This window comes from Balaenoptera borealis (assembly GCF_965194805.1).
Source record: "Balaenoptera borealis genome assembly, chromosome: 9".
NCBI classification, from domain to species: Eukaryota; Metazoa; Chordata; class Mammalia; order Artiodactyla; family Balaenopteridae; genus Balaenoptera; species Balaenoptera borealis.
In genome coordinates this window covers 4,807,979-4,831,589 of record NC_138873.1, presented here as the reverse complement: position 1 = coordinate 4,831,589, position 23,611 = coordinate 4,807,979, and the positions used below count along the sequence as shown (strand labels likewise).

Genomic DNA, 23,611 nt, shown 5'->3' with positions numbered 1-23,611 from the left:
GCTGGGGGTGGAAGCTGGGTTCCATCATCCTTTGTAGCCTTGGGATCCAGCCTGGTGCCTATGGAAACATGGTAATTGTTGGATGAATGGAAAAGTGAATAAATTATGGGTGAATGGCATCTTTCTTTTAGTTAAAGATTCTGTGAGAGGCTAAGGATTGTTGGCTGCTTCTTTCCTGGCAAAAAAGTAAAAGGAAAGAAGGAAGGAAGGAAGGAAAGAAGGGAGGGAAGGAGGAAGGAAGAAAGAAAGGAAAAGAAAAATACAGAAAAGAAGACAGAAACGGAAGGATGTAAGGAAGGAAGGAGGGGTGGAAGGAGGGAAGAGAGAGAAAAGAAGGGAAGGAGGGAGAGGAAGGAAGGGAGTTAAGAGGATGTACACGGCTGTCTTGGAGGATAGACCTGGCTGTCATGGGCTTCACCTACCTCTCTTATCGTGTATGTCACCACATTAATTCCTCTCTGCTCTGACACCCACTCTTGTGTGCCCCCGGGGCTGTGCTGAGACTGGCTCCACCCAGGTCCTCTTGACATGGAAGTCAGGGTGTCTGCAATCTACAGGTGTGAGAACACACAACGCCAGGAATTAATTAGCCAAGGCAGCAAAGAAATAAATGGAGATGGGAGAGCTTCTTGGCAGTTTCCATCATCATCCTTGTCATTCCTCTTTCTTGTCCTTCTCTTGGGCTTTTTCTAATTGTGGAAAGTCTGGTGTGGAGGGAAAAAGCATTCTGAAGAAGCCCAGAGGAGTCCGGCTGGGCGTGAGGTGGGACAGTGGTGTACGCGCCCGTCTGCCTGGGTTCGGGGGAACATTAAGGCACTTGGTGAGCTGAGACCAGGTCCTGGGACCAATTGGGCAGATGGGCTTAAGGCACAGACGCACACACACACACACAGACCCACACACAGACCCACGTGTAACTGAGAAAGTTCACGGGGATGGGAGGACCACGACGTTCTGGAGGGCTAGGACTCTAGCTCAAGGCAAGCACTTATCACTCGCTGTTTCCGTGACCTTTTCACAAAGCGTGATTTCTCCACTTCCTCATGTAAAACAAAAAGATTGATGATCTCCAAAGCCCCTTCCGGGCTCTAAATCTTATAATTACGCTGCATAATCTTACTCTTCCGCTGACAGGATTTTCTCATCCCAGAAGCTCGGAGGGAGGCACCGGTGTTGCCTTAGAGAGATGCAGAGCGGATATGGGCTGCTGAGCTCTGGGGTGAGAGCTCGGCTGCGGATTTCCTGGGATTTCTCAGGAGTTTCCCAAGAGCCCAGCCAGCGAGCTGCTGCCCAAAATGATAGAAGTTAACAACAAAATCAGGGGAACAAACACGTGTAAACAAACTAAGAAAATGGCTGTGGGGCTTCCCTGGTGGCGCAGTGGTTGAGAGTCTGCCTGCCCATGCAGGGGACACGGGTTCGAGCCCTGGTCTGGGAAGATCCCACATGCCGCGGAGCAACTAAGCCCGTGAGCCACAACTACTGAGCCTGCGCGTCTGGAGCCTGTGCTCCGCAACAAGAGAGGCCGCGATAGTGAGAGGCCCGCGCACCGCGATGAAGAGTGGCCCCCGCTCGCCGCAACTAGAGAAAGCCCTCGCACAGAAACGAAGACCCAACACAGCCAAAAAAAAAAAAAAAAAAAAAAAAAAAGCTAACATTTAAAAAAAGAAAAAAAGAAAATGGCTGTGAAGACTTGGGGGTGAAAGCCCGAGAATCTGGGCTGATGCCCATGAGGTGTGTCCCCCCCGTCATGGGGGTCCTCACCCCCATCAACTTCCCAAGGTCGGCATTCAGACAGAGTACAGGACGGCCCAGCAGGAGATAGACTGTTACTGGCCAGGGTCAGAGCTTAGACAAATCTCTAAAACACAGAAAAGCAATTTGGGATTTAGGGGGTTAAAATTCCCAGCAGCTTTAAAAAATTGCCCTTCCCCTCCGCAAAATGAATAATCAAAGACATTTTGGCCATTGGCTCATAAATAGAGCAGCTCGAAAGCACAAGAAATCGTTCCAGTAGTGCAGGGAGACATAAAATCTCTGAATTATATATTAATATGTCATGTGAGAAGAAAAAGTGCTAAAGAAATAGTGTAAGAAAAATAAATAAAACCACATTAAAAGTGAGCATGTCCCATTTGGTCAGTTATGTCAAACATAAAACAACAAAAAGCTGTTAGGAAGTTATCAACATTTTTAATTTTACGGCTGCTTTTTCCATTATAAACTACATCAAGGTGTGAATGGGGCTGAGGCCGCAACATTGATTTTTTATGTCCACGTTAAATATACATACATTTTAAAAGAATTTGCAAGGTAGGATGTGCATAAAATTATTAAATTGAAACTGACAGCCCTCTGGTCATCTTTACTTCCTCGAAGAAACAGCCTGTTTTCCTGGGATTTCTTCTCGCTGGATGTTCAGAGGACTGGACTCCAGGATCTGTCCCATAATTCACTGTGGTTCATATACTATTTTGGGCCTTAATTTTCCCACCTCTGAAGTTGGTATTAAGTCTTTTTTCTACTTATTATTACTAACAATAGCAACAATACAATTATGGTTACTGTTAAGACTTGTATATGTTGAACTAAATATTCCCATGTACATGAAGGAATAAGACCCCAAGTACTAGAGCATGCCCTCACATTCTCCAAAAGCAGGGAGCACTTGTTTTAAACGTGGTCTTGAAGAACCAAACACATTGCATGTTTCCTTTTGTTGTTGCTGTTCCTGTTGCTGTTTTGGTTGTACCTTTTGGTAAATCATTACAGTTTTCTGTTTTAGATTTCAAGGAGGAAAAAAATGCCACATGAATATGAGTAACCACCCATTTGGAAATACTGAGTGCAGCTGTAAGGGATTTAAGACACAGGGTTTAAGAGCAATGGATGTGCAGATGGGGGTCTCCATGCCCTTTGTCCGGGGCTCCTTTTTTCCATACACTGCCCCCGGTTTTCCTCTCCTTTCAGCTGGGCTCTGATGTGCAGAGCTGCAAGGAAAGGGGTGCGTCTTGACAATAAGGGTTCTAAGTAATGTCCACTTCTACCTCTGCAGTGACGACACTGCATCAATCCAAAGATTGATGGTTTAGATTTCATAGACTTTTTTTACACTGGAAGCTTGGCTAATACTATAGTAGTTGCTGGCAGTAAATATGTTACATTAAACCATAATTATGCTGTGCTAGTCTATCTACAACATAATATAATAATACTGATGAGAGTAAAAATTCCATTCACATTTTCGTGGCTCTACTATTCACCAAGCACATTCACAGGCAGTATTATCTTCTTTTGATTGGGAAACTTACAAGACCTGGTAAAGTGGTTGAAACAAGTATTCTCCAGAGGAGGATCTGTAGCTTGAGTGACTAGCTTTCCATTTCCAGTTTAAAAAGTAAGCAAATAAACAGTTGGTATTTACCCCATGTTATTTTGTAGCTTTATCAGGGTTAGTAATTCCCATTTTCGTTTGTAACAGAGGCATTGATCAATTTCATTGAGGTTTCAAATACTCATTACCTTGGAAAATTAGCCATATTCAAGTGAGTCACCTATGGAATAGGACACAGCTGCAAATTCTTTCTTTTTTTTTAATTTTTGAATTTTTATTGGAGTATAGTTGCTTTACAATGTGTTAATTTCTGCTGTACAACGAAGTGAATCCGCTATATGTATACCTATATCCCCTCCCTCTTTGACCTCTCTCCCACTCCCCCATCCCACTTAGCTAGGTCATCACAGAGCACTGAGCTGAGCTCCCTGTGCTATACAACAGGTTTCCACTAGCTAGCTATTTTACATAGGGTAGTGTGTATATGTCAATCCTAATCTTCCAATTTGTCCCACCCCCCCTTCCCCTCCCCCGTGTCCACACTTCCATTTTTTACGTCTGCGTCTCTATTCCTGCCCTGCAAATAGGTTCATCTGTACCATTTCTCTAGATTCCACATATGTGCGTTAATATATGATATTGCGATTTTGAACAGCAAGACCCTTGTGTACAAACTGTGTCCTTTTCCAACTTCATATCCTTAAGGACTAACCAGTGATGAGTAATCAGGATGAGATTCTACTGGACTGGTTTCAACACTGTGTGTACTGTGTTTTATCTGTCCGGATCAAGTCTTTGGTAGAGATTCCTAGTTACTTGTCCAGATCCTCGATCCATTGCACGGTGAGCACAGCAGCAAAGTCAACTTGGTTGACTTAGGGTCTCAAGTCAAGTCTCAAGTTAGAATGGACAAAAATTCCTACCGTTTTTTTTTTTAAGTCAAGACTAAGAAATACTTGTTGGAGGTGGCCACAGTGCTGCTAAAGGAAGATCAAATTCAGAATAAAATTTAATCAAGCCTTTGTATCCCAGCGTTAGCAGTGAGACACTGATACGCCACGCCACAGGACCTCCGTAAGACTGTTTTCTTCTTGGTGCAATAGGATGATAATGACCACCCTGGTCATCGATAATCTTTGTGGTAGTGGGTGACAGAATCAAATGAGAAAATAAACATGGAATCCTCCTGTGAAATGTGACACTTGAAAGAAATGTAAATGGCTATTTTCCATGGCAGGGACATGGCCCAGCTGGGGGCTGAGGTGAGAAATGCCTTATCCAGAGACACAAATATGAAAGCAAATTTAGGGCTCTATGGTCTCATACGAGAAACGCATTGCTTTTGTTGCCTCACTTTACACTTGACTCTTGTTGCCTCATTTTACGCTTGACTTGCATACCTATGGCTATTTATCATCAAGCCAGCAACTACACTACTGGCCAAATCCATTTTTTTTCCTTTTTTTGGAGAACTGATTGCAAGGACTTATATTTTGATAGGTATGGTTAGATAAATATATTATATACAGATATACACCCATTCGTCATGGCAACTGATTTCATGACTGTCATGACTTATTGATATGCTTCCATTGCAGAGTTCTTAAATTCTGGTCCACTTTCCATATTTGCTATGATTTTTAATCACAGAGAATAAGGAGGTAAATAATCGAACTGTTCTCCAAAGTCTTTTCCTTGGACGAAATCTTATTACCCAGACAGGACGTATCCTCAGTGGATTCTTTCAAGCTTATTTATTTACTTGTTTACTTTATTATCCTGCTGCTGCTCTAACAGGTATGTGAGAGAGTAAAACTGCAGTCAGCCAGGAAGATAAAGCAGGTAGCAGCCTGAGTGTGGGGGCCAAACCAAAAGAAGAGGGTACTGGGATATCTTGAGCAGCATCCAAATCTGTCAGGATGGGGGGAGATGGTGGCAATTGTGTCAAATGCTCATTTGTTTTTCTACCAAATGTAATGTTGAGTGTTTTCCCCGAGATAAAGAAAAAAAAAAGAACATTACTAATGGCTGGTATCCATCATTCTGTCATCTATTTGAAGCCCCCTAGAAGAGGGAAAGAATGCAAAATAAAATGTGTTTAGTTGTAACCAAAAAGCAAATGCCTCATCTGAAAGTTTTATTCACCCAAGAAATATCCTGAAAGTTTCATTTAGCTGACTAAAGAGAAATGTGCTAAATAACGAAAAGGAAAATTACTAAGAAATGCTTAAAGAAGGCTTAGGTTAGCTGCTAGGGGACTAGCAAAATAGCAATTAAGTTTATAGAATGAAGGGATTAAAAGAAACGTAAATGAAAAGTAGAAGGAAATAAACTCTGTTCTAATCTCTAAAAATGGCTTAAATAAAATGCTCATTATAGAATGGGTTTATGAGGCACACACAAAGCGGCAAGGATTAGGAGGCAGGGATTTAAAACCTACTTCTGAAGATGCTGACAAAAGCCTGTGCAGTGTTTCCATCCTTGGATACCTCTCTAGCCCACCCAAAAGCAATTCTATTTGACACCAAGTGACTTTTCAGTGTTGTATTCAGTATTAATGAAAAATGTTTTTAACTGATTCATTCCTAGGTGAAATTCCACACACACAGATACTCAGACACACACACACAAAATATATATACATACACACATATATATATGTATATATGGCATACCATTATTTTTGAAAGTCCCTTCATGTTAGAAAATTGCACCAAACAGTAGACGGTAGACTGCAGAATGATTCCTGAAATAGAGTTATTGCAATTCAGGAATGGAGAGTAAATGAATAACCAAATGTACCGCTAATCTTAACTCGAAGTCATTTCCATAATTGATGCTCCGCGAACCTTCTGTGAGCCATGGGCTCCAGAGCTGAGGGATTTAACTGGAAAAGGCTCTGACGCTTAATGATTTATGGCCATGCTCCTCCATGAGCTGGCTGTATCTGCTCTGCACAGAGCACGACAGGGCAGCAGGGAGCCCATTTGGTTATACTGGGAGCCTAATTGTGCAGCGCTCCAGGGCCAAGGGATCTGAAGGGAAGCCTGCGTCCCCTGGGGGCAGTGAGAGAGAGCTGGGAGGCCCCCAGAGAGGTGTCTGGACTAGATTTATCTGCACCCAGTGTGGGCCGATGCTTCGTCCAGATCTCACTATCTTGAGAGGCCTGGAGAAAATACCCAGTTATCTGGCAAGCGCTATTGCTTTCTGTGTGTAGCTATTTTGTCGTCTTGAATATTTCATCACTCTACAATCATCTTCCTTTTGGTTTGCTAAGCACTCTTATTAGACAAACCCCTTGGTGCTGAAAGATCTGAAGCTGATTCACTACCCTGTGAAATCCCCATTTCTGGTATATAAAGAGATTTCTGCCTTGTGAGAATTTATCCACCACGTGTGCCGTCACCAAGATGACTTTGGAACTGGTGATGATCCCACCACTTCTGGAAATCTGTAATTGAATAAACAATAAGTCAATTAGACAAACAGATACAGCTTGATAGAATAAGACTCCGATAATTTGAAACATGTGTTAAATCAGAAATGGCCAGGGCCTTTCTACAATCTGTAATAAAAGGGTTTGCTCAGTGGATGAGCCAACGTTACCTGGGGAATGTGTAAACCACTAAGGGCAGAAAATGTTTTAATGTATTTAGGCAGTATCCACTCAGGTAGCAAAGCCCATTGGAAATTCTGCTGGTGAATACTTTTTTAAACCATCATAATAATTTTATTATCTAGAAGCTGCGAAATAGCGTTTTTTAAAAGTCCAAATTAGTGAGGTTTCACTGAGTTAAAAATGAGCAAATCTCTGCCACTCTTAGGTACACACATTATAAATTTAAATATTTTTTTCCTCTACCGTAATGAAGATTTATTTTAACAGGGAGAGCACACATTTGTCTCTCCATTCATATGTCTTGTCAAGGTTGGTCACACAGGGGGGCAAGAGTGTATTTGCTGAGCTTTTGACCAATGCCTTTTCTCCTCCTGGTGGTTTATGTGACTCTTTTCTCTCCCATCCCCTCCACTCCCCAGCCAGGTGGATGGTTATCCTATGCTCCTGGTCCCAGCAGGGAGATACGGGACACACAACACTCAGTCCTGCTTTCCCTTGGCTTTTGTGTTCCAAGAGACCATCCCCTTGGTGAAAACCCTACAAATGTAGAATCATTACGTGCAGGAAGCATCCTGGGTCAGAACTGTGCTTCTAGCTCTTCTTCAGCTAGGAAAGATTTTCTAAAATTGAGAGAGCAGGACAAGTGAACAATGCAGGGATGATGAGGGATCCAAGAGAAAGGACCAGAGAAGTTTGAGGAGCAAAGGGCACCAGAACCCACATCCAATCCCACGTTCGACTTCTACAGCAGCAGCAGAACCCCAGAGAGGAGATGGTGGCGTGGCAGGTCCAGACGGACGGGGGCTGTTGTGTTGACTGAACTGCAGGGATTCCTATTTGTGGCGCCACATAGAAACCATGCCCGAGTCTCCAGTGTTTGAGGTGTTAAGAAGGAAGCAGAGGGAACCTCTGGACGTAGGGGCGGGAAGATGGAAATGAGGACGGCTCAGTGGGGCTTCAGTGAATCAATCACAGATGTCTACACGGGACACCGCATAATTCAGAAGATGGCCACTTGGATAGAAGACAGGTAGAATCACATTCTAGCTCCTGACCCAACACAGAATTAAAACTCCTCTGCACTAGGCAAGTCCTTGAGATCAAGACACAACTTGGGGAAGATGGTCGGTTCACTGAATTGGCCAAGCTTTAAACCTTTTAACAGAAGTTTAGGGGTGGGAATATATTTTGAAGAGTTCTATTTCTCACACCTGAGTTTCTGGACTGGCATACGGAACTCTTAATGCACTGCCTGTAGCTAAGTCATTTCAGACACACCGCCGCCCCCTTGTTAGGGCTGAATTGTGTCCCCAGAAGTAATGTGTGGGAGTCTTAACCCCCATACTTCAGAATGTGGTCTCATTTAGAGATGGGCTCTTCACAGAGGTGATCAAGTCAGGGGCAGCGCAGGTCCAATATGACTTGTCCTCATGAAAAAGGAGACAATTTAAATGCAGCCACAGACCTGCAGAGAGGGAAGATGAAGGGCAAACACACAGGGAGAAAGCTGTGTGCAGAGGAAGGGAGAAAGCCGTGTGCAGAGGAAGGCACAAATGGGGTGATGGTGCCACAAGCCAAGGAAAGCAGAGATGGTCAGCGAGTCCCCAGGAGCCAGGATGAGGTGTGAAACGGGTCGTCTCTCCCAGCCTCAGAAGGAATCAACCTTGCCGACACCCTGATTTTTGATTTCTGGTCTCCAAAACTGTGAGAGAATGAATTTCTGTCGTCCCCTATTCTGCGATCCTGTTAGGGCAGCACTAGTAAAGTAACGCACCCCTGTTTTCTGAATTCACTGGTACTCAGTGTTTTTTCCTGCAGAGGTTACTACATGAGGACTTATAATTTTGTTAATAACCCTCGCCTGCCCACTCCACGCATGCTCCCTGCGAGAAGGGAGTTGCACAGTCTCAGGAATGAACAGTGCTTCCTTGGCTCAGGTCCTTGCCTGGATTTGGAGATTCCTGGAGTCACCTGGGCTGCAGATCAAATGCTCTTGGCCCCCAGGTGGAGGTGTTGCCTCTGCTCTCCTCCAGGTGGGAAGCCAGCCTTCCCCTGCTGTCCCCTGGTGCCCGTAGCACATGCAGGGCTCTTGCTCTCTCTTGCCTAGATGTTGGGAGGGGGCCACCCGGGAGCCCCTACCTGGCCGCTTCTGCCCTAGCAGCTGCCCCTGAGTCCTCAACTTGGGAGAGCTGCCAGAGGAAGGGGAAGGCCTGGCTCACTTGCTACATTCTGTTTCTAGACTCCCACTGTCTGACAGAGACAGAGCCACACCTAGCATTTTATATTTTCTACTACTCCCATTAGAAGAAAGAAACAGGTGAAGTTAATTTTAATAATCTATTTCACTTAACCCCATATATCCAAAATACTATCATTGACACCCTAATCAATATAAAACAGTAGGGTTGAGATATTTTACCTGTTTTTGTTTGTACCAGGTCTTCAGATTCTGGTGTGTTATCTCATGGCACATCTGGATTCAACTAGCCGGTAGTCACAGGTACCCAGTGGCTACCATATTAGACAGCGTCATTTCTAGACCAGAATATGCCTCCAGACCTCCTATCTGATGTTGCATGCTTTCAGGGCCCTGTCCTTTAGTAAGACTCTGGCATGAGCACAGTGGTTTCTCTGGGGGACAGTCTGAGCCCTGGACCATCGATACATCCCCATCCAAGCCAATAGACTGAAAATGTACTCATTCATCATGCAATGAGGCCCCTGAGAAGCTGGTTTTCTCACTCCCCTTTTCTTCTTCTCCTTCTTCTTCTTTTCCTTCTTCATCATCATTTTCTTCTTCTTCTTCTCCTCCTCCTCCCCCTCCCTCCCCCTCCTCCTTCTTCCTTCTCCCCTTCTTCTTCTTTTTCGTCTTCTTCTTTTCCTGTTTTTACATGGTCTTATCTTTGCTCCCCAAACAAGTCACTGATAGGACATTATTCAATACCCCTAAAAGTGTGGTTTCTTGGTTAATTGATTTCCACTTTGTTAGTTAACTAACAGTAGTCTGATTGCCTCTTACCTGAAAGAATCACCTTGAGGCACAGGGCGTCTTTGATAAGGTGAGACGTGCTTCCTGAAGAAAATCTCCACCCTCCCATCGCTGACATTTGTTGTCTCTCTATATTTGCGGCTGCTTAAAAGCTTCCTTGTATCTTTCACTCTATCAGGCAGGACAGGGCTGTAAATTCATCCTTACGTGTGATTTCCTCTCTGGGATAACTCAATTATTCTGGCTTCTAGTACTTCATTTCCTATTAATGGAGTTGCTTGAACTTTTTGTGGTGTTTCTTCTTGGTTTATTTCTTTGATTTATTGAAACCGTTTAAGTGTCTGTTTCACACTAAATTCTTCTTTCTGATTCCATCTTACATCCTGTCCCCATAATTTCATTCCCATCAATAAATGGTGACATTTGTTAACTACCTAGTGTCCCAAAGCTGAGCCACCCATGGGTCACCCATTAATCCATCAGACTCCTGGGGGAGGTTTTCTTTTCACTCCTGGATTTGACCACAGGGTGATGCTTCTCAATGCTATTTTAGCTTTAAATGCTGGGGAACTTGCTATGATTGTGTCTTGATCAGCTGTGACATGCTGTGCTCATTACATGCCAAGGGACCACAGAGCAGAGAAGCAGGCAATTGGAGGACATGATGCCCACATCAGAGGGAGTTCCTTGTCCTCGTTATGCCCAGAGGGCAGGGATGCCACACCTGCCCTCCTGTGATGTGGCTGCCAGAGGCTGCCCTCTCTCTTCCTTGGTGCCTCTGATGGAAGGCTGGGTGGTTTTCTTTTCTCCTTGTGGCTTCTGCAAACCGCGTCATGGCACGTTTTCAGGAAAGTTGTACCCCCCTTAGCCATTTCCCGTGCGCACCGATGTAGCTTCTGCTCTGGGTTTGAGGATTCTGGTCATCTCTTCACAACAACTCACCCAGACCCACTCTCTGGGCTGAGCACCAAAGCCCATACAAAATGCTGTATTTGAGAGTCAAAACTTGTCAAAGATCAGCATTTTCACATCCTTCCGCCTAATACCAGTGAATCCTCATGCTGTGTGGTGGTGAGATATTGTCATGCTTGTTTGTTCGTCCCCATTTTTCTCACCTGAATCTGGCTGAGCCCACAGAGCTGCGGCTATGAATGGCCTCTGCCATGTGAAGTGCCACTGACAGCTGAGACCATCAGGCTAAGGGATGAACGGGTATGCAGCTTCCCTGAGGGAAATATGACCAGGAAGCAGGCAGAGAGCAGCAGGTTATAGGAGAGATGCTTGAGTGAGAAGGCCAGCCTGCTTTTCCCGTCTCGTCCTGGATAAGCCCTTTCCATTCCCAGCCCCCCAAATAGGTAGATTTTCTTCTGTTGGCAGTTCCTATGCAGGGGGTAAGCCCACGTGAGGATAAGACTGCATCAGATTCAAATTCTGGTTTTGTCATCTATCAGTTGTATAAACATGGGCAAGTTACTTAGACCTCCATGCCTCAGTTTCCTCATCTGTAAAATGGAGATGATCATGTGCTTACCATCATGGCATTATGAAGACTAAATGAGTTAACTCATAACGTGCTTAAACAGCATCTGGTACTCAAGAAATCTCAGCTATTATTTTATTATTACATGAAAAAAGGGGAATGGTTACACCAAACTCACTACACACTTCTGAAGCTTAAACAAGAGAACACATAAAGACATGTTTGGTAGGGAAGTGAAGTACCACTCCAGGCACCTTGACACTCATGCCTTGGTTGAATAAACAGCGAAGTGCTCTACTGATGTAGGGTCTTTCTGGATGTGGAGGTTGTTTAATGAGGCTTACGTTTTGGGCATGAGGAGGTCACACAGGACAGGAGAGGAAAAAGGAATATCTAGAGAGATACAGACTAAACAGTAAAACTCCCGTGGTCTAACTGATGCCAAAGAAGGGCTTTGTGCCCAAGGAACAGGTCTGAGGAAGGCTCTTCCTTTGGAGACAGTTCTTTGAGAGGGGGAAGAAGACAAGAAGAAGTTGGCCAGAGAGAAGGTGATGGGGTGAGGCAGTGGTGGGGAGGGTCTCACAGGAGGGACAAGGCACTAAGCACCAGAGCAGGTTATGACTGAAGCCAGACATACTGTGACCTACTTCTTCAATAGGGGGAGACTGGAGCCCATTTAGATTTGCTAACCTGCGGTGCCATCTTTGGACCCTCTTCAAGCAAAATATAAATAGGCAGGATTCCTGACTGGATCAGGACAGCAGTTTGAGGCAACAACTGCTCAAACACCCTGGAGATATTAATATCCATAACCTATATTGATATTAATCTATAGACTCCCAAGAGCCCCTGTGACAGATCTCTCAGACAGGAACTCTTGACAGTTATATTGCTTTACTCAACTGTGTCTCCATAACAAAGATATAAATCTTGGCCTTACATTTATAAATATGGGGACCAGGGGCAAGAGTTGTGGATGGTCTGGTGGGACCTGCAGAGCCCAGGAGGCCAGGCAAGGATCTTGGCTTCATACTCAGAACAGTGGGAGTGATCAGGGGCTGGGAGCAGGATTTATTCAGTTAAAATTATGAGGGTCTCTACTTGTGTGATTTATGAAATGGAAAAGGAAATGTTTTTTAAGAGATATGCACGAAAGCTTCACCCGGAACTGATCGTCGACATGAAATACTGTATTTAAGGTTTGGCAAAGCTGGTTAATTCTCATCTCTGAATACTTGCACATTTAGAGTACCAAATATGGATAAAAATTACTGAAGAAAGCGTCTCTGTCATCTGTTTCAGAAAAAAAGTGTATAGTTTCTTCACATATTCTCTGCCTTCGCCACTTTCTTGTTTGAGGTTTACTTTACGAGAAAACAAAATTATATGGTGTCCTATTTAACCTACCCACTGATGAGTGATTCTGGCAATGATATTTTGTCTTTAATCTTTTGACCTTACACCATTTCTTGTATAAATTATTATTTAAAGTTCAGATCTATATATATATGATACTGGACACATTTAACCACTAAATTTGGAGACCTAGAGGGCTGGAGGGGCTTCTGTGGTCTTCTTCTTTGCCTATTGTTTTAAGCAAACATATCCCACATTTTGTTTGAAGAGTTTGCTTTCCATTTCCTTGCAGTGAAGATAACTACTTAGAAAAAAAGGACAAGCTCGTGTTTATATTTGTACAAAAGTTATTAATAATAAAACAAAGTAAACTTTCTCCAATACAATTTACTGGGTAGCATTTTGTAGAGTGGAAGTAGATGTCTTGCCTCCTGAAGAAATTCCTCTTTAGAGGGACAGAGCACCTTGAAGTGTGAAGACTGCAAACTCCTTAAAAATTTCAGCGAATAGTAGGTGGAGAAGAAAACTGACATTTCTCGTCTTTAGGCAGATCGAAAACTGGTAACGAGGCATTGGCAATTTGTCATTCCTGACTCCTTTTATCATTATCTATAATTTGTTCATCTTTGGAAGTTTGAAAAAAACTCATTAGCTTTTTGCTGTTGTTGTTTATTTTTCTTCTGTACAGAATTTCTGCTTTGATAATCTACTAATGAACATTCAGTTTTTAAGTTGGTTCTATTCTTCCCAGAAGTGGAAAGTCTGGGGGATCCTGGCCAGGAAAGAGGTTGAGTTAAACTTAGGCTTCTTTTTTCCCTCCTTCTTGCCTCTTCCCCGTCTGGACTCTGCCTGGAGAGGTGAGCTTACATAGTTATGGCACTCTTTTCTCATCCACTACAGAAATAAGTGATTTCTGGAGAGGATTGTTGGTCCCTGCTCATAGCCCCATCACACAGCCCAGTATTACCATCCAAGAGCTACACGGGACAGGCTGATAGATGCAGAGACACTGTGTAGAACAAGCCTTTAGTAGTGTGACCACGTGGTGCCACCCCTTGTAAATGCTGCTGCGAGGTTGGACTGGGCACCCAGCTGTCCCCTGAGGCCGATCAGAGCCCCAGTGGACGGCACTCCGAGCTGGGGTCCTGCGAGGGTCCGTGCTTGGCCTCAGGGCGTCCCTCCCACCGTTCTTCAGCCACAGGCCCTGACTTCCAAGTGAAGGTCACCCTGCCCCTACGACCCCTCAGGTGAGCTCAGCAGCTCTGGTTCCCCGGGGGGTCGAGCCATCCACACGTCCTACGCCGATAACTGGCTGGGAAGGCAGATAATCCACACTGACTCAATCCCGGGGAGTCTCAGGGCTTTGGTGCTGGTGATCACACAAGGAGCTCTTTTTTCTCTGGACGTGAACCTGGGGAGGTGAGAGAAGCTGCAGAAGCTTCCTGTCTCCGCAAAGCAGTCGTCATGGAGAAAGTTTCCCAGAGAGGGTGAGAAAGTGAGTCCTGGTGAGTTCAAGTTTCTGGGGCAAGTTGTAGCCTCCACTTACCTTACCCTGAGCTTGTCACTTACGTAAAAATTACGTATGTATGTTTAGATGGAGAGAAATATGTTCTATGTATCTTTTTTATATATAAGTAAATATAAATATAAATACATATGTATAGACTTGAGCAACTTTGGGTTGGATTTTCTGCCACTTGCATCCAGAGAGCACTAACTCATTGGGATTGTACCTTCAACATTTACTAATGAAAGATTTGAAACACTGTTTTTGGGGTTTTGCAGATCATATGCAAGAAAGATGACACCTGTGCTTCTGGTCTTCAGGGGCTGCAATCTACGCTATTGGGACTGATACAAACACTTCAGTCCATCCAACTGTCCATCCACTTTGGCTCCTCTGCGAGCTTCATTGAGGTGAGGACAGGATAGTTCTTTGCATTTTGCACATCCATCCTGCCGTCTCCTGCGACTGCTTTTGGCAAAGTGTAGGTGCCGGAACTGCTTGCTGGCGTAAAGTAACCATTTGTTAGCGTAAGCGGCTAATCAGTGTTTAACTTCCTGTAGGAGAATTGATCACAGCGACATCATTTTACTCTTGAGCTCTCGACACTTCATTGCATTGTTTTCTAAAATGCAAAGTGTGAGGGAAGGGAAGCAGGTTGTGAGGTGTAAAGGTTAAGAACACGATTCAAATACCAAGTCCACTCTCTTCTAATGATTAGGTGGCAAGACACTTAATGTCTCTGGGTTTTAATTTCCTCCTGTGAAAATGGGGCTAAGAACTCCAATTGTATAGATTTAATGTGAGTATTAAATGCTTTAATGCATGTGGATCCTTGGCAAAGCATCTCACAAAGAGCAATTATGTAAGCTACAGACTAATTTTGATAAGAACTACACCAGTCTTGGAATCCTAACTAATAGAAATGGCTTTTAAAGTTTTAAAATGTTTCATGATCTGCCTATTATTTTTGTATCTTCTTCCTAATAAATCACTTTGTGGGTATAAAAGTGTTTATATAGATTTATTTGTCAATTAAGTTTTCCTTATTTAAAATGATAAAACAATACATTTTAATGTATAAATTTATACAATATAAAACATTTGAAGTAAAAAGTGACAGCTCCTTCAAACTCCTATCCTTTTCCCTTTCCATATTTCAGACAGAACAATGTTAGTAGTTAGGGTGAATTCCTCTTGATATTCTTGAATGAACATTAAACAGTGTGTATGTGCAACTTGTGTTTCTCCCCACATAATTTATTATAAGCATTCATAATGATAGAATGCATAGAGGAATATTTGGGAATTTTATTTTGTTGAAACGTACAGTGAAGATGTCATGGCTTCTGGAAGATTCCAGTTTTTACCAGCAGCACATATATGGTACTGCGAACTGGGATCACTTTGGACGTTGAGCAGTTTGACCATTTTCACGACCAGAGAAACAGATTTAAATGCACAAGTGCCTCATAGTTACGAGTGTGTATTTCAGTTTAAAGAGAGGTCATCTTTCCAAAAGTAATTTACAGAAGCATACATTTTGTACTTCAGATTTGGGAAAACATTTTTTATTCTTACGTTTTTGCCTGTGTTGATGAGAACACTAGCTTGTTCTTTTTCTCCTTTTATAAGTCACAAGTCTTTCATAAGAAAGTTATATTAAAAACAAAACAAAATAAAACAAAGGGAGGCTTGACCTAGAAGAACAGATTTACATGGTGACTATATTATACATTTGGAAAATGGTGATAAAGAGAAATTTGTATTGGCTTGTAGCCAAAATTCTATGTTTAGAAAGATACTGAAGTGTCAAAATTAGCAATACCTGGTCAAATATTAAAGACTTCTGGTTGGAAATCAATATCAAATTTTATATCTTTGATGGTCCTTAGAGTTTTTCTACTCCAAGCAGCCTGGGAGATAGGGAAAATGGAAATGGGAGATACTGCTGTTTTTCGTAACAGATTTGAGAGCACTTTGACTCTTTATGTGCATATGCCATACATACATACATACATACATATAAAACGTTGATAAAAATAAATCTTTAGAAATGTTATAAGGACAAACAACCTTATCTTTCAGATATCAGAGTATATTTGAATAGGACTGGGGGAGACAAATAGATCATAAAATTTCCAGATCCATTCTGTTGACCTGTTCTGAGTAGACAAGACAAATTCTAAAAAAATTGGAAAGTAATGTCTCAGACATGACTTCTCTTACTTCCAGCCAAACTGGGGACAGTGGGTGAAGGAGAGAAGAAGTAAACAGACTCATTGAGTTCTGTGTTTTCATAACAGAAAATTCCAGTTAAAATCGGCCCAGACCTGAATCTCTGCCTCAGGCTGATCAAATCAAATTAAAACTTTTGGCAAGTTTCCTTGAGGTCAGATAGGCCTGTAATTGGGTCCTCCATCTCCTCTCAGATGAAATTTCCATCTTGGTGACCTGTACAGGTACTTAGTTACCTAGCGAGAGGTTCCTCACTAGTATTATAGTAACTGGAGACCAGAAAGTCTGGACATGAAATAAAGTTCCTGTTATAGTCTGTTTTCAAAAGCCTGGCATTTGAAGACTGGAGTATGACAAACATATTATAATGAAAATGTAATTTTGAACACAAGTACACACTTCCTGGAAAATAAAATAGTTTACTTTTTAAAATAATAGCAGATAGTGTTGTTTTCAGTATATAGTATTTTTCCTAATGGTACTACTAAGATATGGATAGATACGCTTTCCATCTGAAAATTATAATGAGTAATCACAGGATTTGGTTATATACAACATTCTGCAAGCTACATATGTTCATGGAGCTATTTTATATTTTGAATCATGCGCATGAGTAATTCATCCTGTGAAGAAATTCAAGGTAGGAATCAGGCTTGAGTCCAGTCAGCATGTGTCTCATAGGGGTTGCCATCTCCCTAAGACCTTGGCAGCATCACCCTGATGACTGTAGGGTCTGGGGTCCAGACCCCAGGCTTGAAGGACCAGACACCTGTGTGTTGGCACGCAAAGAGTAGTCTGTATACTAGGACAGAGTCATGCTTACCAAACTGTGACACTAGGTGTAAAATCTGAAGGCCAACTTCAATAAAAAGCTAAGTAGTCTAAAGGTAACACTGATACTTCCACACTTGGCCAAGATAAAATAACAGGGGCAAAATTTTCTCTCTCGAAAGAAACTAAAAACTGAACGGAATATGTGAAACAATGGTTTTTAGATATCGGACATCAGGGAGCATAGGACAGAGATCCCTGAGAGAGGGGTAACAAACCAGAGCAATTGATGAATACAGACAGCTTATTCCTCTACCAGGTGGAGCAGGGAAGACTCCCTGTGTTGAGGAGATGCAGGTAGAAGTCCAGGTAGACAAAGGCAGCAGAGCACTGGGAACAGAAAGACCCTCCAGAGATCAACAGAAGCTCCCTCTCCAATCTTATTCTAAGTGTTGCTCAGCACATATTGTGAGGAAAGTGCCCCAAGCTTAGGGAATAACCATGTGAAAGGAGAAGGAACAATCCTCAAAGCTCATGCAACATCAAGAACAGTGCTGTTCACCCAGGCTGACTGGACCACTTTGGAATCACAGGCCATTTAATAGAATCCTCAGAGGGATTAGTTGAAGACTGCTCCATTCCTGCCTAATACGACTTAAAAGCAAGTTTCCAAAGGATCAAAGTATTGCCAAATAATTTAACTGTATCTTCTTTCCTCCCCACCTCATCCTCCTTTCCTTCTCCCTCCTCATCTTCTTCTTTGCCAGTATTTTTTTGCATAGCTCTGTTTTGGTTCATTCCACACTGACATTTTTAAGTTAAAACTCATCGGGAGGCAAATTTTCCAGATTCTTTGTATCTGAACTCTAGGCTGAAAGTACAAAGTACTGACAATAGTCCATACTAGATTGTAAACTTCTTCTGGACTTTGAATTTAAATTAAAATAATTTTCTATTTACTGTCAGATCATTGCTCATGTAGATGTCATTGTATATGTAATTGTTTACATAGCTTATATGAATGATTTTTTTGCATGCAATTTATTTTTGAACAAAAGTGTTTTATTGCTGGCCATAAATTGTAATCATGCATAAAGAAATCACAGTGTATTTCATCATCAAAATGTGACTAAATTATCAGGTACTAGGGTACTTTGGGTTTTGGACAGAGAGAGACTAAAATTCTGGTGTTGGCTTTGCCCTCATCTGAATATGTCAATTAAGTCAATTACCTTTCCTTCCTCTTAGTTCCTCCTCGGTAGGATGAGCAGATGGAGATTTCTGAGGTTCTGTGAAGGTGATATGTCACTTGTCTGGTACCTCTAGTATCTGGTATTTTATTCCATTTCTCAAGCTGTCACACAGTAAATGAGTGGAGATACATCAATATACAGGAGTTGCCAGATGCTGCCATTTCTGATGTTCATTCAATGTTTTGTTGGCTGAATAAACACATAGCATGATCTGGGGATAGAATGTTGTTTTTATGGCCACTGTTATGATGGAATTCTGTAGGGAGCTTTCAGAGTCCCTGGCGAATTGTTTATTAGATGATATTTTGACTGGGACTATTTTCTACAGTTTCTACTGTCCACAGTAATAAAGAGAGAAACCTATACTATACTATTTCTAAAGTTTCAGAGCTCAGGGAAAATGTGGTTGGCCTAAATTATGAGCTTGAGTTTAAGAGAAATGGACAAAGGGGATAGGATTAAACAGTTCTAAGGTTATTAAAAAATCAAGCTCAACTAATTTTGCAAGGAGCTCTAAAATTAAAAATGAAGAAATTGAGTAGAAATGTGTTGTGAGTTGATGTAGCATCATTCCTACTGTCTGGATATCAGCAAGCGTCCCCAGATACCAAGAATTAACTCTAATATGTTTAGTAGATATAATAAGTGTAGTTTCTAATATTCTGATCAAAAATCAGAGAAATGTAGGTCATAGTTACCCCTGTGCAGAATCACCTGTGGAGATTATTAATATCCAAATATCCAGCCTTACCCAAGAGCTATCAAACCAAAATATCTGGGTTGAACCTTTGCAAGTGTGGTTTGACAAAGCTCCACGGTGATTCTGGCCTCTGATCACCAAATCCTGGGGTTGATTCTTTCTCTTTCTTCAAAACTCAGAGCAGGGGTATCTCCCCAACCACTGGTTTGGCTTAGATGCTCTGGTTCCTTTAGGCCATGGCCTTTCTCTAACTAGAGTAAGGAGGGTTTCCTGAGCAGCCCACCCACTAGATTGTAAGCTCCATGGAAACAAGGAGCAAGTCTCAGTCAACTCTGTATCATTGACCCAGCACGATGCCTGCCGTACTGTTGGGCTCAATCAGAGGGTCCTGTGACTTCGCGGGGCATAATGACTGTAAAGCATGTGCTTTAAGGACAATCATTACAGAGGAAACCACTTTTCATATCTTGTTTAGAAATACATTCTTCCCAGATGCTTAGGGAATAGTAATATAGCTTATCCCTCATTAGACTGTATTATAAAATGTAAATAATGACATTTTATACTATTTTCAAATAAGCATTTTGTGTGATCCTCCTAACAACCTTGTAAGGTATATGTTTTAAAAGCTTCCACTTCACAGATGAAGAAACTGAGTTACATGTGAGTTTAAGCCACTCTCCTCATATTTTTTCCATGAAGTCCGTCCATCTTCCAACAATCCGCAAGCCAGCTCTGCTCATGCTGGTATTTTTAATGAGGCTGGGCAAGAGGTGGTCGCTTGATCTGACAGGACTGTTTTCTGGAGGCTTAGAGGAACTGGTAACCTGAGACAATTTGATGGAGGCTGGACCATTATCTGACTAGAGAGAATCCCATACAAAGGGCTTGAAAGCAGGAAGGGGCCCTCAGAGGAATTTGTTTAAGCAGATTTAGTCAGGGTTTGGGAAGGTGTTCTTGAAATAAGCAATGCCAAGAGCCCAAGCAAGGGCTGAGTCTCCCAATCAGAGCTCAGGTGCCCGTGGAGACAGCAGGTAATGCTCACCCAGAGGACCAAGAAGGAAACCTCATGGGTCAGGGGTGGTCTGACTGGCCTGAGAGACAAGTAGGTAGAAGCCGTGAAGAACCCAGACTGTAGTGCTTCACCTGTTAAGAAATGACCATTTAGCCCTAACTTTCTAGTCAGTATGTAGTGAGCCGTCCAGAGGTTCCTTATGTTTTCTTATAACCAGTGGACCTTGTGCTATGCTGAAGAGGCACCTCCAAGTATCGGTTCCACAGAGAAGAAAAAAAATGTAACAAACCTTGCCCGATGGCAACGGAATGTGGGGTCAGTGTCTACTGGAGGGTCTTCCAGTTTGTCTCGTTGCAATCCCCTGGGGTGATTGACATGTGTAATGCAGGGAAAAGACTGGAATGATTAAGGTCATGGACTGATTTACACCAGCCTGTAAGTTCTTAAAGGATTTTTGTTTGTTTTGTCTTTTGCTGGACGAAATAGTATTTTGGTCTTACAAATATTTGTTGAATAATAGACCGAATGTAGGCAAACATGTACTCAAATCCCAAGTAGGCCACTTATCAGTCATGTGATCTTGGCCAACGTAGTTGATTTCTCCAGGCCTCAGTTTTTTCATCTATAAAAGGAGGTCAATAAAAATTACCTGCCTAGTTGTTTCACTGTTAATTCAATAATTTAATAGTCGTGTGCTCAAGTCAGCTTGCATTAATTTTGAAAGGTAATTGTTAAAATGTTAGTAGCTTGAAATTGGCTATGGTGGAAGAACTTACACCACAGCCATTGGCAGGTAAACATCTCTCCTCTGCCCCAGGAAACTGATTTACCAGTACACCACTGAGTGTAAAGCCTGGCACACAGGATTCGGTAAGTGCTGGGTATTGGTACACAGCACACAAGATGTCAACGGAGTGGTGGTTTCCTGGATAAACAGCTCTAGGGGCACCATTTGTTTGAGTGAGTTGATAAATAATGCACTTGCTGATGAAACTGTATTTAGCATCTACTTACTACAAAGGAGAAGGAGCTACATGTCCCAGAGAATAACTCTCGGCAGAGGGGAGACCAGTCAATTAAGCATTTGATGATGTAAGTTAAGTTTCTGTACAGTCTTTGTGGACCTGGATGCTGGTCCATAAAACTAGTCCTTCAAACATTTTAACACAAGACGCCTTTCTATTTCATAATTTATTTCTACTAGTTTGTGGTCTCCTCATATTTGCAATTTGGATTATTTTCAGTACACACAGCACCAGCTTAAACAGACAAAGCTCTGAGTAAGTTATAATACATATACTTCTTGTTGATCTTATGAACACTGAGTAGTCTGTGTTGGATTAATCTGTTTAAATCCTTATGCCATCAATGCTAAATATTTTTGTTAACATCTTCTGGTTGTTGTCTAACTGAGGGAGTTTCTCTGTACAATACAATTATTCTATAATTTTGCTCTTGGTAAGTTTCTCTAATTCATGTGAGATCATAATATGACTACTTCCTAAGTATGCAGAGGAAGGAAATTATATTTATTGTGACCGTATGTCCCAGATTATCCAAGACAGTTCCAATGTTAGATAATTTTATTCATTTCATTTAAGAAGATTCATTATATGTCAAGAATCATTGTCTAACTTTACATCACTTTAAGACTCTAATATGAACAAATTCATGTATTATAAAAATTGTAGTGTCTTAACACAAAAAGTAGATGAATGATTTATATAAAAATCATATAAAGGTGTAACATCTAATTCACATTGTTATATATTTAATACCCCTCAATTATTGAAGAGAATAAAATTACCTAATATTGAAACTGTCTTGGCAAATTAAGGACACATGGTCACCATACATAGTCTTGGGTTTGGTAATGGAAGGTGATCAATGTAGTGTATAGTCAGGCATAAAGGACTATCTGATAAAGATCACAGGATTAAATTTGATAATCCATCAGAAAAAGAACTAAAGCAAATCATCACATGGATACCTTATTTTGGAAAGTCAAACTATAAAACTTTCATTACAGCAAAAAACCCAAAAGAATTGATATTAATATATGTAAGTAATCTACAGGAAACGTGGAGACTTTTTAAGAAATACCTTTTTCCCCCCCTCAGGATAAAAATGTGAGATTAGAAAACGAAAAGTACTATATTATTTATTGGATTAGCAAAGGAGGCAATTGTAGAAAGGACCATGGCATTTTGCACAATGGGAAGATAGTCTAAGTAAAGAGAAAAGAGAAACAAACAAAATAGAGTAGATGGATGAGGTTATGGGGGAGAAAATTCACATTATTTTGAGCACAATTATGTTTCAAAGACTGTACTAGGGATTTTGGATATATTTTTACATTTTGATTTTCAGAACAATCTTGCAAGGCAGGTCATATCACCAACTGTCACGATTGCCTAAGTTGTGGAACCAGAATTTGAACTTAGGTCTGTTGGATTTCAAAGCCCACACTCTTTCCAAGACATCCTATGCCCTCCTGACCTCTAGCTGGGCCTCTATTATGTGCCAGCTCCTTTGCAGGCAGCTTCTCATTTTAGTCTCAGGAAAAGTTAGACTTTTTTTAGACAAGCATGTTTCATTTATACATAATATCACAATTTTCATTCTCAAAAGCTCTTTCCTGTTATCCAAATGTTCCTTTATAAGATTTTTATTTTTAAACACTACTCATAAATGTAGAGTTAAAAAGAAGAGAGCAGAGAAAAAGACTGAATTACATTTTAGAATGGTTATTTAGCTGACTGATCTCAATAACTAGTTTACACCTAGTTTAACAATGTGACCTAACCATGCTTTCCAGCCTGGATTGCCCTCAGATTGACCCGGGGAGCTCATAAAATCACAGATTCGTGAGTCCCGTGACTGGAGATTTTATTTCGGTAACTCTGGAGTGAGCCTAGGAGTGTGTGTTTCTAAGTCCCCCACTTAATCTCTGAGCCTTACTTTTCTCATCTACAAAATAGACATGAAAATACACATCTCACAAGGTTGTTGTGACATGTGAGATGGTGGATATAAAGCACCTGGGCAGACCTTGGCACACCTAGCAATGCAGGAAATCAATAGCAGATAGTTACCCTAGTATTCAAAACATGGCCTTGGCTTTATGGAAATAGGCCTTTTTTTAAAAAAAAAAAATTGTAGCTGGTAAATACTATCTTTGTTCCTTCTAAAATTTTGTCTTGAGTTTTTATTTCTTGAGGACAACCTTCTCCCAAAGCTAGGATGAACCTAATTCACTCCAAGTTAACTGCATGCTGTGCGAGGGCTATTATGAAGTGATGAAAACATGCTGTCTTTCCCCCAAAACTACTTGTTATGAACCCAAGGCATT

The 23,611-nt window shown here is 41.7% G+C and overlaps 2 long non-coding RNA genes across 2 annotated transcripts in view; one reads left to right on the top strand and one right to left on the bottom strand.

The window, feature by feature from the left end:
* Nucleotides 1-23,611, top strand: part of LOC309634521 — a 170,735-nt gene that overhangs the window by 89,571 nt on the left and 57,553 nt on the right. The window lies entirely within an intron of this gene.
* LOC309634529 overlaps nt 12,858-23,611 on the bottom strand; it is a 33,302-nt gene continuing 22,548 nt past the window's right edge. Inside the window, exon 2 of the long non-coding RNA XR_014248184.1 lies at nt 12,858-23,611. This exon is cut by the window's right edge and continues 20,925 nt beyond it. This is a non-coding gene — a long non-coding RNA (uncharacterized lncRNA).